Source organism: Ostrea edulis, chromosome 4 (genome assembly GCF_947568905.1).
Source record: "Ostrea edulis chromosome 4, xbOstEdul1.1, whole genome shotgun sequence".
Classification (NCBI taxonomy): domain Eukaryota; kingdom Metazoa; phylum Mollusca; class Bivalvia; order Ostreida; family Ostreidae; genus Ostrea; species Ostrea edulis.
In genome coordinates, this window is record NC_079167.1 from 80,970,992 (window position 1) to 80,986,496 (window position 15,505).

Here is a 15,505-nt window from a genome sequence, read left to right on the forward strand (position 1 = left end):
GGTGTGAGATGGAGACTGAGCAAGTGTCTGTGAGATGGAGACTGAGTGAGTGTCTGTGAGATGGGGACTGAGCGAGTGTCTATAAGATGGAGACAGAGTGAGTGTCTATGAGATGGAGACTGAGTGAGTGTGAGATGGAGACTGAGTGTCTGTGAGATGGGGACTGAGCGAGTGTCTATGAGATGGAGACTGAGTGTCTGTGAGATGGGGACTGAGCGAGTGTCTATGAGATGGAGACTGGGTGAGTGTGAGATGGAGACAGTGAGTGTCTGTGAGATGGAGACTGGGTAAATGTCAGTGAGATGGGAACTGAGTGAGTGTCTATGAGATGGAGACTGGATTAGTGTCTATGAGATGGAGACTGAGTGTCTGTGAGATGGAGACTGAGTGTCTGTGAGATGGAGACTGAGTGAGTGTCTGTGAAATGGAGTGTCTGTGAGATGGAGACTGATTGAGTGTCAGTGAGATTGAGATTGAGTGAGTGTCTGTGAGATGGAGACTGAGTTAGTGTTTGTGAAATGGAGACTAAGTGAGTGTCTGTGAAATGGAGTTGTGTTTGTGAGATGGAAACTGAGTGAGTGTGAGATGGAGAATGAGTGTCAGTGAGATGGAGACTGAGTGAGTATGAGATAGAGACTAAGTTTCTGTGAGATGGAGACTGGGTGAGTGAGATAGAGACTTGAGTGAGTTTCAGGGAGATGGAGACTGAGCGAGTGTGTGTGAGATGGAGAGTGTCAGAGAGATGGAGACTGAATGAATGTGGATGAGATGGAGACTGGATTAGTGTTTGTGAGATGGAGACTGAGTCGGTGTTTGTGGGATGGAAACTGAGCCAGTTTCAGTGAGATGGAGACTGAGTGAGTGTCTGTGAGATGGAGACTGAGTGAGTGTATGTGAGATGGAGACTGAGCGAGTGTCTGTGATGGAGACTGATTGAGTGTCGGTGAGATGGAGGTCGAGTGAATTTCATTGGGATTGAGTACTCTGAAAATGTCCCCTCTTGTGACCTTGAAAGTCAGTTGCAACCTGGTAAAAATTGGTTTAAATGTTGTGCGAAACCAGTAACACGGAGAACAGCCAGGATACTAATGTTTATCGTTCTTCATTGTACCCACCCCTCTCGGAAAACCCCAGCAGACTGCGGCAAATATATGGTTTCAAGTAAAATGTGTTGAGAACTCGTACAGAACGGCCTCTCTGACTACGTCTTCAGAATCTGACAGGGCTTGCCATTTGTGTTGCTAAATTTCTGTCAGCTTCACTCCCCAACTAGCACCAATATCTGACAGGTTGGTGGTTGTGACCGAATTTGCACCTTTTCCACCCAAAGGAGGAATGGAAGACACAAAAATGACATTGTTAGAATTATTCAACAAAAAGGGGGCGTAACCCTTCCCTCTGGCTATGTCACTATCTTGTTATATAGGCCAATAAAATCATCATGTGATCCTTCATTTATAAAGCACTGAATATAACAAACAACACGAATGATAAGATATTTATAATTTTCGAAACTTTCAGATCGTCGCTCATGAGGAATTACAAAACAAGAATAAATCACTGTATGTAAAGACTGTCTGTGTAACGCCGCTATATGAAATACAGAAATATCAGCATTTAAGGTGTCACGCCGCTATATGAAATACAGAAATATCAGCATTTAAGGTGTAACATCGCTATCAGAAAAGTAACGTCTGTCGTGTTTCAGTGTATGGAAAGTAAAATAAATGAATAAAACTCCCACGCTTCTGTCCTGTCTCTATAAACTCCCACGCTTCTGTCCTGTCTCTATAAACTCCCACGCTTCTGTCCTGTCTCTGGTCGTACAGCAGGACAGAGAAACTGAACATGGACTGTACCTCCTACGTTGTATGTACAAATAACATGTACAAACTGTCTAATTATTCAATATGATGAGACAATCCAAGTACATTTTCAAACTGTACGTCTTTTAATTATACATTATGATTATACAAATCTAATTACAAGTACAAACTTTGTGCTATCTAATTATTCAATATGACCATACCTAATCTAATATGACTATGCTTTACGCCGTGTAATTACTTCTGTATGTACAGCAGATAAACTTTCTCAGATCTCCATGTTAATCATATATATCCATCTTCTTACGTATTCTTTTTTATATTTTAAAACGATTAAACTACCACAGAGAGCTGTCAGCCAACACGTGGAGACCTGATAAAAAAAGCAACTATCATAAGATTGATTTAAACCTAACACCCATTAGATAATTATTGATGAACATCTGAGATGGGTTGTACACGTTTATACCTGTGTCCATTAAACAAGCCTTTGTACAAAATTACTAATTACGTGTGTACTGCTTTATTATCATTTTACCTTTTTTCCCCATACTAATGGACACAATAATTCATTGAATAAAAGGGCAGAGTGTTTTCTAAACTTTTAAATATCCGTCATCAACTTTCCTCTTCTTGGAATCTGCTTTCAAACCGTCGAATTTCAAGCAGTTCAGATAACGTTCTTTGCCGTCTAAATGTCACCTTCCCAAGACAAGGGTTTGTTGTAAGAAATGTCGTGGCACACAAACCCTTGACTTGAGTATAGAGTAGAAGTGTGTGTAGTTTCAGATTCACCCGAAGGGGAAGTTTGATTAACTGGTAGTCCGCTGACGTCATCAGATCAGGGAACAGTAGGAAGGACACCAAGACACGCTAATTGAGTTTATTGACACCCACGCATGGATGCCACTCATGTTTGGTGGCATGGAGTTACATAATCAGCACCGGGAAATAGAGACGACTCAAACGATATCTACATGTTAACGAACCTTTAAAAATATTGTATTTATGCAACTTTTATAAATTAAGGTCTTCCGTTGGGAACGGAAACCCTTATTGTTATTGTAAGTTGTTTTTTCTCTATTAGTATTAATTTTGTTTCATACAAATTTTGTGAACGCATTTTCTCGAATATGCGTTGACAATTTTCTATTGGAATTTCAAGGATGGTTGATATTTACTGGATCTCGGTATAGACCATGGGCCAGTAACACCACCACGCCTCTAGGGGTTTTTCTACACTATAATATTTTGAGAGTGTGTATAAAATAAAGGTAAATGAAGGTTGTTTGACAAATTCATATTGGGGCGTTTTCAAGATATTGCCATTTGAATTTATATAATTTGTGCAAATTCAATATAGCCGTTACCGTGATCCATACCACATTAAAGACGACACATTGTAAACACAAACAATGGGCTAGGGACTTCCCAGGGAGGACATCGATGAGAAATACATATAAAAACAGAAGACAGTGTAATGTGGAAAGTGGTACATATTTTTGGAATGTCTGCAAAATGCAATTTTCATAGATCTAAATAATACATTTACTTCAGTCATGTCTTACGCAATTATAGAACATGTATTCCTAAAACATGTACACTGTACCTTAGCATGTTCAGTACTAAATAAACAGTGTGATAAACGGTTCATTTCTAGATACTATAATCATAGGCCCTATATCTTTATATCACAGGAACTTGTTTCATACATGGGTCCCCCTCCTTAATGATACCACAAGGTACCTAACTAGATTTCGGACACCTCTCGTTTCAAGTCTCATTTTACGATTAGTTTGCTTTTCATCCTCACTTTTGTGATTTAAGTCGCTTTAATAGACATTGTCCTTGCTGGTATATCATTTTCAGCACCTTAAACGAAGCCCCATGTCTGTAAACTACTTCTTTATTCATAGATTCCTACCGTTTAACATTTTCAGACGATCCATCTACTACAGCAACTTCCGGTCGTAAGATCAAAATATTAGAACGTAATTTGATTGGTTACTAAGTAAACTTGCAAATTTGAAGGTAAACGTCATGTCATTGACAACAACGTAACAGGGGGGGGGGGGGGGGGGGGGGGGGGGGGGGGGGGGGGGGGGGGCATGTATGAAGCAAGTGCCCGTGGCCTAAATATATATAATTATTGTCATACGTACTTAGAAATTTTTATACACCTACAACAGAAATGCTGCAGCAGCTTAGATGGATGTCTCTGTCGGACTTTACACGGTCTAACCCCGATTATTTAGATGTTTTTCAGTATGTTCACGAAATTAGCAGTAGATCTACCAGATTAAGTCAAAATAATTCATTATATATTCAGAGGGCAAAGACACAATATTTTAAAAGATCTTAAATACAGTTTACGGGTTCGTAGTTATGGAATAATATACCAGAATTTTTAAATATTACAGAACATTGGAAAAACTTTTAAATCCGCTTAGAAATTTTTTCATCCTGGAATTGACGAGTATAGATTTGTTTTTGTTTATTTTCAGTTTTATTTTATAAATTTATTTTCAGTTTTAAGTATGTAAATAGCGTATACATGTATGTAACATACCTTCATATACTATTTGATATTGTATCTGTATAATACTGCTGTCTGTATATATGTTTTCAGGATCACGATGTAAACCATTTGTTTTTAAAACTAATTGTGCTATCCTGTTTAGATAAAGGACCTCGATATCATTATTATTACATATTTATGTCAAACAACTTCATATATAATCAAAGGGTTACATACGTTCACAAAATTCTTGTTTGCAAATGTCAAAGACATCTATATCCGATCTGAAGAGCTTTTCCCATTTTCGGCTATTATTTTCTTTTTTTCAAATTTCATTTTAAACGCCCCCACGTAGAAATGTCAAACAACCTGATCTATAATCAAGGTACTATTTACTGTAAAAAATAATTGTTTGCAAAAATTCCTAGGGGGGTTCCCTATTACCTTTACTAGCCCATGGTCTAATAGGTTTTTTCCGGTTTTTAATCCTGTCACTTGTTACGAAAGATAGGCCTATTGACGTTTTTCCGACTTTCAGAGGGTCACTTTGTCCTTGAGGGTCACTTTGTCCTTGAGTGTTCTTGAAAACTATGAAATATATCAACTTGAAAACTTCAGCGATGCTGAATGCACCGAAGCTTGCCAGGGCTTGAAAATATGCGATAAATATTTCGTGCAATTTTTGATACATTTTCGCTAATATCTTTTTATACGAAAATAATTTGTTAAAGCATATATAACAAAAGTTGTAGGTAATGACAAGATCTAATTGACATTACCACATTTTAGTATTTATTCCTTAAGTGATCGTATTTTGTACAAAATAATAGGAAGTGTTTCTCATCCTCAACTTCATTGAAGCGGAATTTGTAAAATCTGTTAGATCGTGGAATTGGAGGTTTACAGTAGCTCTCAACCTCAATATTGAGGGGATGTGCACTTAGTCTTAGTTTAGTGAGTAGAGATCTGTAAGCTTTTGGTAATGTAAATTTCAAATATTTTTGCATTTTAAAATTATAATTGTATACTTGGCTATAAAATACAAGTTTTCCACAATCTGTTTTATGTTATCAAATTGATGAGATATTTTATTTTCATGATATTTTCTTAAGTTATTGCTAAACGTTTCATAGGAAATATCTAAAGAGGAAAGGCCAATCATCTTTGCAATAATACTCCATGATTTAGTCATGCTTGGACTAGTTTTATATGAGATAACTTTTCATCCTCTTTTTAAAAAAAATTAAGAATGAGTTATTATTTTGGGATGTAAATTCCATATCTTTTAACCTACAGCTATATTCAAACATTGATTCATATATTTTAATGTGTAAAGGATATAGAACTTATTCAGAAATACTGCAACATTAGATTGATTGATTGTATCTCGCTCGAGAATTTTTCACTCATATGGAGACGTCACCAAGACCGGTGAAGGGCTTCAAATTTAGGCCTATGCTCGGCGCTTACGGCCATTGAGCTGACACGGGACATCCGTTTTTAAGATCATCTCCGAGGACCCGTGACATTCACACCTGATGCCGAACGTTTGGCGATGGAACTGTCACTACCTGTTTTAACGAACCCCGGCCTTCCGCATGCGGGGCGAACGCTCTAACCTCTCGGTCACAAGCTTTCTTATGAACACCTAGCCTTTCAAAATAGTATTTTGTATTTTCTGAAAAGGCAATTTTAATTGGCCATTGATGTCAATCTTAAAATCAGTAGTCCAGATTTCAGATGAATATGTAACAATAGGTAATATGAGAGCCTGGTACATTTTGAGCCATACTTGGACAGAAAGATCATTTGATATTTCAGATTTAATTGAATAATAAGCCTTTCTAGCTTTGTCCTCAAGGCTAGCACTTGCTTGTCTTAAACTTCCATTTGATGCAAATATTAATCCTAAATATATCATATTCATTAGTTATCTCAACAATATCTCTTCCAAAATAAAAACAAAATAGTTCGTTGTTTATCTTTTTCTTTGAGAAAATCATAACTTTTGTTTTATCAAGATTTACATCCAGCTTCCAATGTTTGCAGTAATCCTGTAACCCATTTAGACAATGCTGGAGACCAGATGATGACTCTGAAATCAGTAATAAGTCGTCTGCAAAAACAGATGATTGATAAGAGCAGCAGTTAGCATTGCAGGCTCTGTTTTATCTATATCTAAATATTCTTGAAAATCATCAATAAAGATATTGAAAAGTGTCGGACTGAGATTCTCACCTTGTTTTAATCCGATATTGGTATAAAATGGTTCACTTTGATACTAAATATCTTTACAAGCACATTTAGTTGATGAAAACATATCTTGTAATATTTTGCGAACTTGCCCCCTATTTCCCTTTTTTAAAAACAATTTTAGTATGATTGCAGATCTCCATACATAAGCTTTCCTAAAGTCTACGTACAGATGTAACATGCAAATAATTTTTGTTTTTTACATGTCAAATACTTATTCACAAGGGTTTTTAAAATAAATACGTTATCTGTGATTTCTCCTAAAACGTGATTGATGTTGCGAGTAATGAATAGGGCATCCATCCGATTTTGAAATGATCGAATTTTCCTACACCCCCACCCCCTATAGATCATCAATTCCCAAATCATTTAATTTTACATGTTACACGCTTTTTCATTGGTTGAAAAATTATTGGAATATTGCATCCAACGAAAAAAAATAAATAAATGGCCGGAACTACTTTCTATTAGAATGTGGGGATTCCTCTGGGTGCTTCGTATTTATATATAGATTAGGGAATCCTAAAAAGAAAAACTTAACAACTCTATCGATCTATATAAATTTATTAAACAAAAACAAACAAATATCAAATATAAATAATGATTAATTATGCAAAATGAAATAAACATGGCTATTTGTGGACACCCCCCCCCCCCCCCCCCCAATATAACAACTCACGTCTGCTTCTGACACAGGGGATATATATATCACTGTGATCAATCATATAACGGCTTATTGATAGAAATTCAGAGGCCTGTGGTTTCTGCAATTCCGGGCTGAGAGTTAAATGTATTCAACCGGGGATGACAATAGTCCAGTTTCACCGTATACAACGTCACAACCGTACTTGCCTCAAACACTTCATTCGCGTTTCACAAGAAGGTCTACAAAGTTGAAATTGATGATTTAAATCCATCTTTCTCGGTCAGTTCATCTATCTGCCTACTTGATTTGTTTGATAGAGAGTATGTATATCCCGATACCATGATTGTTGATGATTATATCGCCCTTTTACTTACATTTCACATGTAATTTGCAGAAAATCTTACCAATTTGTAATGTGTCGCATGAGGGCTCAAATCTGGCATGCCGCAAGGAGTATGCTACATATATTTTACTGTATCGCGAGGCTTTGAAGTTTGACCTTTGGACTGATTAACATTAAGTTTACAATGATCCTTTTAATATCACATATTTGTGAGTTTTCTTTTCATATTTCAGAGTAAAATATGATGCGAAAGAAGTCAAATTTGTCAACGAATAGTATGAAAAAGTGGCCTATCGGCAAAACTAAAACCTTTAATCTCCTACGTTAACCATCGAATCCATGTCCTGTACCCAAATCGCTCTCACGTGTTAGAAAGCATACTTGTACACCCTTGGAAGGACTAACGCCAAAACGAAAAAATACATACCAAGAAGTATATCCACATTTAGCGAATTCCTCCATCCAACGAAAAAATAATAAATTCATTCCTTAAATCAATGATCGTTTTCTTGACACCAGCAGTTACAATTTGCGTTGATTATACGGAAGGAATTATTTCCAGTTTTTGAGATGGGAGAATACCTTTGACCCGTCCCCTCGAATTATCTACAACTTTTGCTTTACAACACTCAACAAAATGTGTTCAGTTTTCGAGGTATGTACGGCGATCATTTTTGGGTGACGGTCCCTGAATTCCTACAGAGTTGATAACACAGGCACTTGTTTCATACATGAGTCCCTCTCCTTAATAATATTATTATTTATGAAACAAGTGCCTGTGGTTGATAATATTATTAAGGATGGGGACTCCTCTATGAAACAAGTGCCTGTGGTTGATAATATTTGATGATGTTATATTGTTTAGAGCTTCTGACCAAATTATTGTAACGGTCTATGGGGATGGTGTCTTATCTTTCGTGGTAAGGCTTGCGTTATACGGCTTAGCCTGAGCCTAGGAGGGCTTGTGTGGCACAGTGGTTCAAAATTTAACACCCTTAACTTCCTATTTCGCAACACTGAGTTATCTCCCTTGAATCATCAACTTTTGATTACTCAACTCTATCACTCAACACTGCCTACAACCAATACCTCCTATTATTTACCCGCGCTCTCTAAGTTACACTAAATTTATTAATACACGAAATCTCTTAAATTCTCTTCTCTATTTGTCAAGCTTACTAACACCTAGATTGTAAGGAAGTCACAAAATTCCCTAAACACTCAGTATCCAACTTTTCCCACACTCTTGTGTTGGAAAATCAATCAACACTCAAAAGTATAAATTATTCCTGACTCCCAATCTTTCTCCCAGACCTACTGGATGAAAGTAAAAACCAATAACTAAAACTTAAACCCTTGGACTTAATTTCTTAGTGAATTTCCAACACTATTGAAATTTCTGAATAATTTCTAAATCTTAATTCCAGTTAAAAACAACAGCAAAAATTAGAAATACATTATCTTCCTCAGCTAAATGTATAAATGACACTAATCTAATAATAAATGAATTTCAATAAATTCTCTAAATAATCTGACTAAATATTCAACAGATAGCAAATTTCAGCAAAGTCTAATTCCTCACTAAAACTCAACCAAAACAAATAATTCCAAAAAAAACCCCCAAAATGTGCTGGAAATATACCTGGCTCTTCTTAAAATAAAATTAAAAAGTCATTTTCAAGTCCAAATACAAAAATGCCCAACCCATGCCAACTTCTAACTCCTTACCCCTAAAACGCTGCTTCACTAAGCAAATAAACCTCGCACCAGAATTCCTTGAATCTCTCCCCTTTTATACCAAAAAAAAAAAAAAAAAAAAAAAAAAATTACGTAAAAGTTGGAAAATGTTGGATATGTTGGAAAATGTCGGAGAATCTCTCGTGACATTTCCCATAAGCGGCAAAACTCGTAGAAAAAATATATTACCGGGTAAGTACATGTACATACAAGACAACTATTCTGAATTAAAATCATTATATCATTAAAATCATAATATAGCACTAAATACATTCCTAAATTGAAATAAGTAAATTATTATCCATTTAATACAACAGATAACACGATTAACTCCAAAAATACCAAAGCTATCGTAACTTTTACGATCGGGCTCGACCTCCATTAATTAACACAACCAAGTCTCAATCGTAACTAATCGGCTATTTCCGTAACCGCAAATGAACCTCGTATGTGGATCGACGCCATCAGAGTTGGTTGCTACGTATACATAAACGTAACTTTGACGTCACAGTCGTACGTTACACTATGAAACGTGCACTTTCAAATGCATCTAAGATATTATACACATCTAAGGTATTGTACCACTATCAAATTTCCACTTACATGTTATGTATTAGAGTGAATAAGACGTTAATGATACCAAAACTGAATCTATGGTGAAAATATAAATAACATATTATTCAGGGATTCGGTTCTGGCCTTTTAACACTCATCCACGGGCGCGCTTCCGGCGAAGAAATGCATCGATTTGATGCAATTCTTGCGCCGATCCACGTCCGAGTCTTCTTACTGGTTACGGAAAAGGACGAGCGCGTGATCGGACTGAACCAAGTCTGTACCAGTTTACAACAGGACAATAAACCATCAAAAATCAACTGAAAACAAGTTAAACTACAGGAAAACATGTCATCATCCATAAAGCTATGGATTACTTTCTACAGGATACCCATTTCAAAGTCCCTGGCAAATTAAGTAAAATTCTACAACTTTGCCACAGTTTATGATCAGCTGATTTCTACAAAAGTCAAAACATGATCTCAAACTATCTAAACACATACAAATCACTTAAACTTGTCAATAATCACCTATAAACTACGTGAAAAGCATAAATTATACATATTCCTGCCATGTCAAGTCAATATACACAAATACAAGTACCTCTAAACTTTCCAACAAATGTCATCAATAATCAGGTTCAATAACTCTGTATGAAACTAATCTGTCAAATCACTGGACTGTTACATTATGTTCTACAATGCTTTACAAAATATTTTTCGTTTAAGAGTTAGAGAACATTAACACATTATTACCCTATAAATCTTTTAGTACGTACATGTATTCTACCACGGTTATTGCAAAGATCAAAGGAATGCCGCGGCTATTATTCTGTGATGTACCTTCATACGTAATAACTGATTATGAGAAAATTGATATGCATCTTGCTTGTACTTCGTGTCTTGCTTATACAATAAAGTCAATAACTGATAATTCAATTTCAAAATCATAGAAATTGATCAATAAATGTTGCAAAACAAAGTTATAAATGACTGAAGAAAATATGTCGTTCAGTATAAGTAATCGTCTGCATTCCGAAATCGAGTAAACGTCGATGCACATACAAGTTAATCCTCCTTCACGTATGTGTAGTTTTCTTGGACTGCGTATTGAAAGCAGTTGATATAATCCATGAACATCAAACTAAATACTTGAAATATTTTTTTTTCAAAATAGATCTATTATACCCCAGCTATCATCTAGCTTAAAACATGTAGGCCCAGTTCGTGTCGGAAACTACCATGACGTCAGTGACCTAATTCGTAGCGATTGGCTGTATATTTCTGAGCCGTAGAATAGAAATAAAGTTCTTGTTTTCGTGTTTGATACAGGACAACCTCCTCGTTCTCGAAACATTGTTTGAAATACAATTATAGCCTCGGCATTTATATTTCATAACAACATTTAGATAATCCTGTAATATACACGAAAACGCGATCTTCATTTCTTAAATCTTTATACTAATACTTATAGAGGACTTAGTGTATCAAGCTATAAAGTATCAAGATCAAGAAACTCCATTATGTTCCTACAAGTTTTTAATAGAACATGTATACTGATGTTCTCAATACATGCAGCGTGACACCCATGCGTAACTACAGTGGTGTTCTGGTGTTTTTAGGTAGTGAGACTTTCCACCGATTCGAACGGCCGTGTAGTAAACTGCCGCATACTTCACGCATGATTTCCAATCATACCAGGGCCGTCTTCGACAAATTCTAAGTATGTTTCGAACGAATATGCCATCACTTCGACTTCTTGATATGTGATATCGATGATGGGAACCCTGTTCAAGAAAAACATCCCAACAACAGGACGGGAAGGGGTTAAGTTCCAATTTTTGACATTTAACACTATCTGTAATTTTCATATGCAAATAAAGATATAATATATGGGTGATTTCCCGCTAGTTTTGAATCTATAAAGCTTGAAAGTTATGAAATGAAGCCATGTAGCGAAGAATGCGTTTCCCCCGCCTGGATTTAAGAAATCGAAGCCTGGAGAAAAAAATGAAGGCAGTGTTAGTCGAGGAAGTGATAAAAACTCTTAATATTAAAACAAATAGCAAGTCAATTTTTGAGAGATCAACTTCCAACATCTCCGACTGTCCCACCCCCTTTTAAAACCCCGATGATCCGTGCCTGTTATACCCGTTTACCAAATTTATAACGAGCAGTAATTGTAATCAATGTCATAACACTGACATGGTGTGACAAGTTATATATTCTTAAAATTCTTGATATCAGCTGTTGGAATATCAAAGATGGAGAACCTGCACGTGACAATAGGGGAGAAAATGCACGTTTTCAAATACATTTAATTTTTATTCATATGTCGATTCGATATATCCATGTGGACTCGAGATAAAAGATACCACAGAGTCTTCCATATCTGCTTCATACCTAAATATTTCATTAAAAATGGATATCAACGGCAAACTAAAAATTCAGCTTCATGACTAACGGGATGATTTCAGCTTCTCCATCGTCAAATTCCCATATTTTGAAATCAATGCAAGTTGATGTCACAGGGGTTTCAATAGTCTCGTTTGAAGTCAGCATTTTACTAATTCTAGGGTCGTTATAATGATCTGGTTTGCCAATACAACCTATCATTGGGTTAAGTGCTGTCTGGCGTGTTTCATACCGATTGTTAGGCCGTTCTTGGAACACTTATTTTGGCTGTGGATTACTCTGTTGATTTGATCAAGACATAGTGCTCACAGCGAGTGTGATCGGTCTACAGGGGATGATTACTCCTTCTGGGCACCTCTGATCTCACCTCTGGTGTGTCCAGGGATCCGTGTTTGTCCAACTCTCTGTTTTGTATTGCTTATCGAAATGCGCATCTGGTGCATCATAATTGGTACCGTATAAGTTTTACATTATGACCCCTGGGTCGAGGCCTCTGCTGGTGGACTGTTAGTCCCCGAGGGTCTCTACAACCCAGTTGCTAAGTACTTCGTTACTAGCTTGAAAATACGGATGTATATTCAATTGCTGTTATAAAATTTAGAAATTCATTTCAAAATTAAGGATTATCTCCCTCATGCATAGCTCTTATCCTTGGACGAATTTGGCTCCATTTTTTTGGCACGCTGTTTTTGGCTATATTTAGCTCTAAAACTTCATAGTTATCTCGGATTTCAAACATTTCGGTTGAGCATCACTGAAGAGACATTATTTGTCGAAATGCGCATCTGGTGCATCAAAATTGGTACCGTATAAGTTTTACATTATAGGAGTTTTGAGATTGATCAGTGTTCGTTATCTTCACCTATCACGTGACAATCATTGTACTACAGTTCTGACATAAGAGCTGTTTGGTTATGCTATTTCATTGTCGAGTACAGATTTTGACTTTAAAAGTCCAAGATGTTTAATTATCCAACAACCTTCTTCCTTATTGATGCATGTATATCATCTCAAATATTCGAATCCCGTGAGAATCCGGGTTAGCATAGGTCCTCTGTACACTTTGCTTGTCGTAAGAGGCGACTAAATAGGGTGGTCCTTCAGATGAGATCGCAAAAACTGAGTCCCCGTGTCACAGCAGGTGTTAAACGATAAAGATTCCTCCCTGCTCAATGGCCGCAAGCGCCGAGCATATACATAAATTTTGCAGCACTTCACCGGCAATGGTGACGTCTTCGTATGAGTGAAAATTCTCGAGTGGAACGTTATATTACAATATACGACCAATCAAATATTCAAATTAAGGAAATGGCAATCTTACATTCTGAATACACTGAATGATAATTTTCAAAACAATGAAAATTATCAAAAAACGAAAATGACAGATATTCAACAATTACAACAATACCGTGTTAGGAAAGACTCGTCTCCAGGTATTTTTCCCTGTATGGAACAGATGCAATGAGTCTATATGAGTCTATATATGGCGAAGTTGATGAAGTTTTGTGGAGATAGATATACTTTCTCTGTATAGCAAATAAATGTGGGGGCGTAAAGATACCACAGAAAAATATCATATTTACGTGTTTACCGAAACAATTGTGCTTTCGTTACAATATTCAGAGGCAACATATGTCCTGTCTAATTCTGACCATGTAATTGCTGAAGTGGCCGAAAAACCCGCTTGGTCATCATTGAAGGTGATTTGACAGCTTAAAGGTACATTAATACTGTTCTGCAACCTGCCGCCGAGTCGTTTTTCTGACCACACCTTAAAGGGGAAGGCAACCCAAAAAAATTCTACATGATAAATGATAGGATTAATTATATGAAAAAAAAAATTGCCATACTATTCTGTTGATTTACGACCTAGATAAGCTTCTGTACTAATTTGGAAACGTGAAAAATTGAAATTCCCGCCATCTATAGAGGCTACCACCTATTATTTTTGGTATTTGCGCATGCGCAACTTGGTAGCACCACTCGCCGATAATCCTTAATTTTGAAATGAATTTCTAAAACTTATCATAGCAATTAAATATGCATCCGTATTTTCAAGCTAGTAACGAAGTACTTAGCTACTGGGCTGTAGAGACACTCGGGGACTAACGGTCCACCAGCAGAGGCCTCGACCCAGGAGTCGTAATGTAAAACTTACACGGAACCAATTTTGATGCACCAGATGCGCATTTCGACAAATAATGTCTCTTCAGTGATGCTCAAGCCGAATATCAACTTCAGAGTACTTGTGCGTAGAATCAAAGTGGAGTTTACGAAAGTAATAATTTTAATGACAAATTACATGACATGAATATTTTCGTGTTTCGTTTTTATTGAAAACGCAGCTGTCTATCATGTGAAAAAGTTTAGTCCTTGATTTATCGTGAGGAATTGTCGTGTAAGGTGTTGAAAAGTCGTACATTTTGATGTAGTTGATTTGGGATAGTTTTGTGATGACGTTCTTCATAATTTTTGAGAATCCACATTTGATTTACACCACTTCTTGTGCAGATGAAGTTCTTCTTCACAGGTGTTGATATTATCATAGTCAATGAAGACGTGGAAGACCATTTACTGGATCCTATATAATGTATCTCTTATTGTAAGAATAGAGAATGGAGAGGGTAACTCACATTCATTCGTACTATCGCCTATGACTTTGAAATGGATTACCAAATGTGGAATGAAAGAAAAGGTCGTTTAAAATGCAGTTGTAATAATGAGTCTTACTAACAAACACAATGTTGTTGCAAGCTTTGTCAGCTGCGTTCATCGTGTAATAATAATACCATACCTATCTAATTCTTCCATCACTTCTTATTTATTAAGGATATATGGTAAGCACTTGTGTTTTAATGTATCTAATGCAAGGGTTGTAAAAGGTGTCAAGTTCTTCATATTTATCCCATCGTCTGACATAATCGTCTGACATAATCGTCGACATAATCGTCTGACATAATCGTCGACATAATCGTCGACATAATTCATTACAGAGATGCATTTCTGTCCCCAATTGAAGGAACGCTGTTCTATGAAATTTGGACCTTTTAAAATAAATAAAATTTTCAATTATATTGACATCACCAATATTGTCCAGCTGAATTAAGGTTGAAAGACGAACAAGAACATGTAGGTGGATTTTGCTTATGACGGTCTACATCTAGGCACTGTAAAGTGATTTTTAAAATGAGATTAGTCAGATAAACAATAATC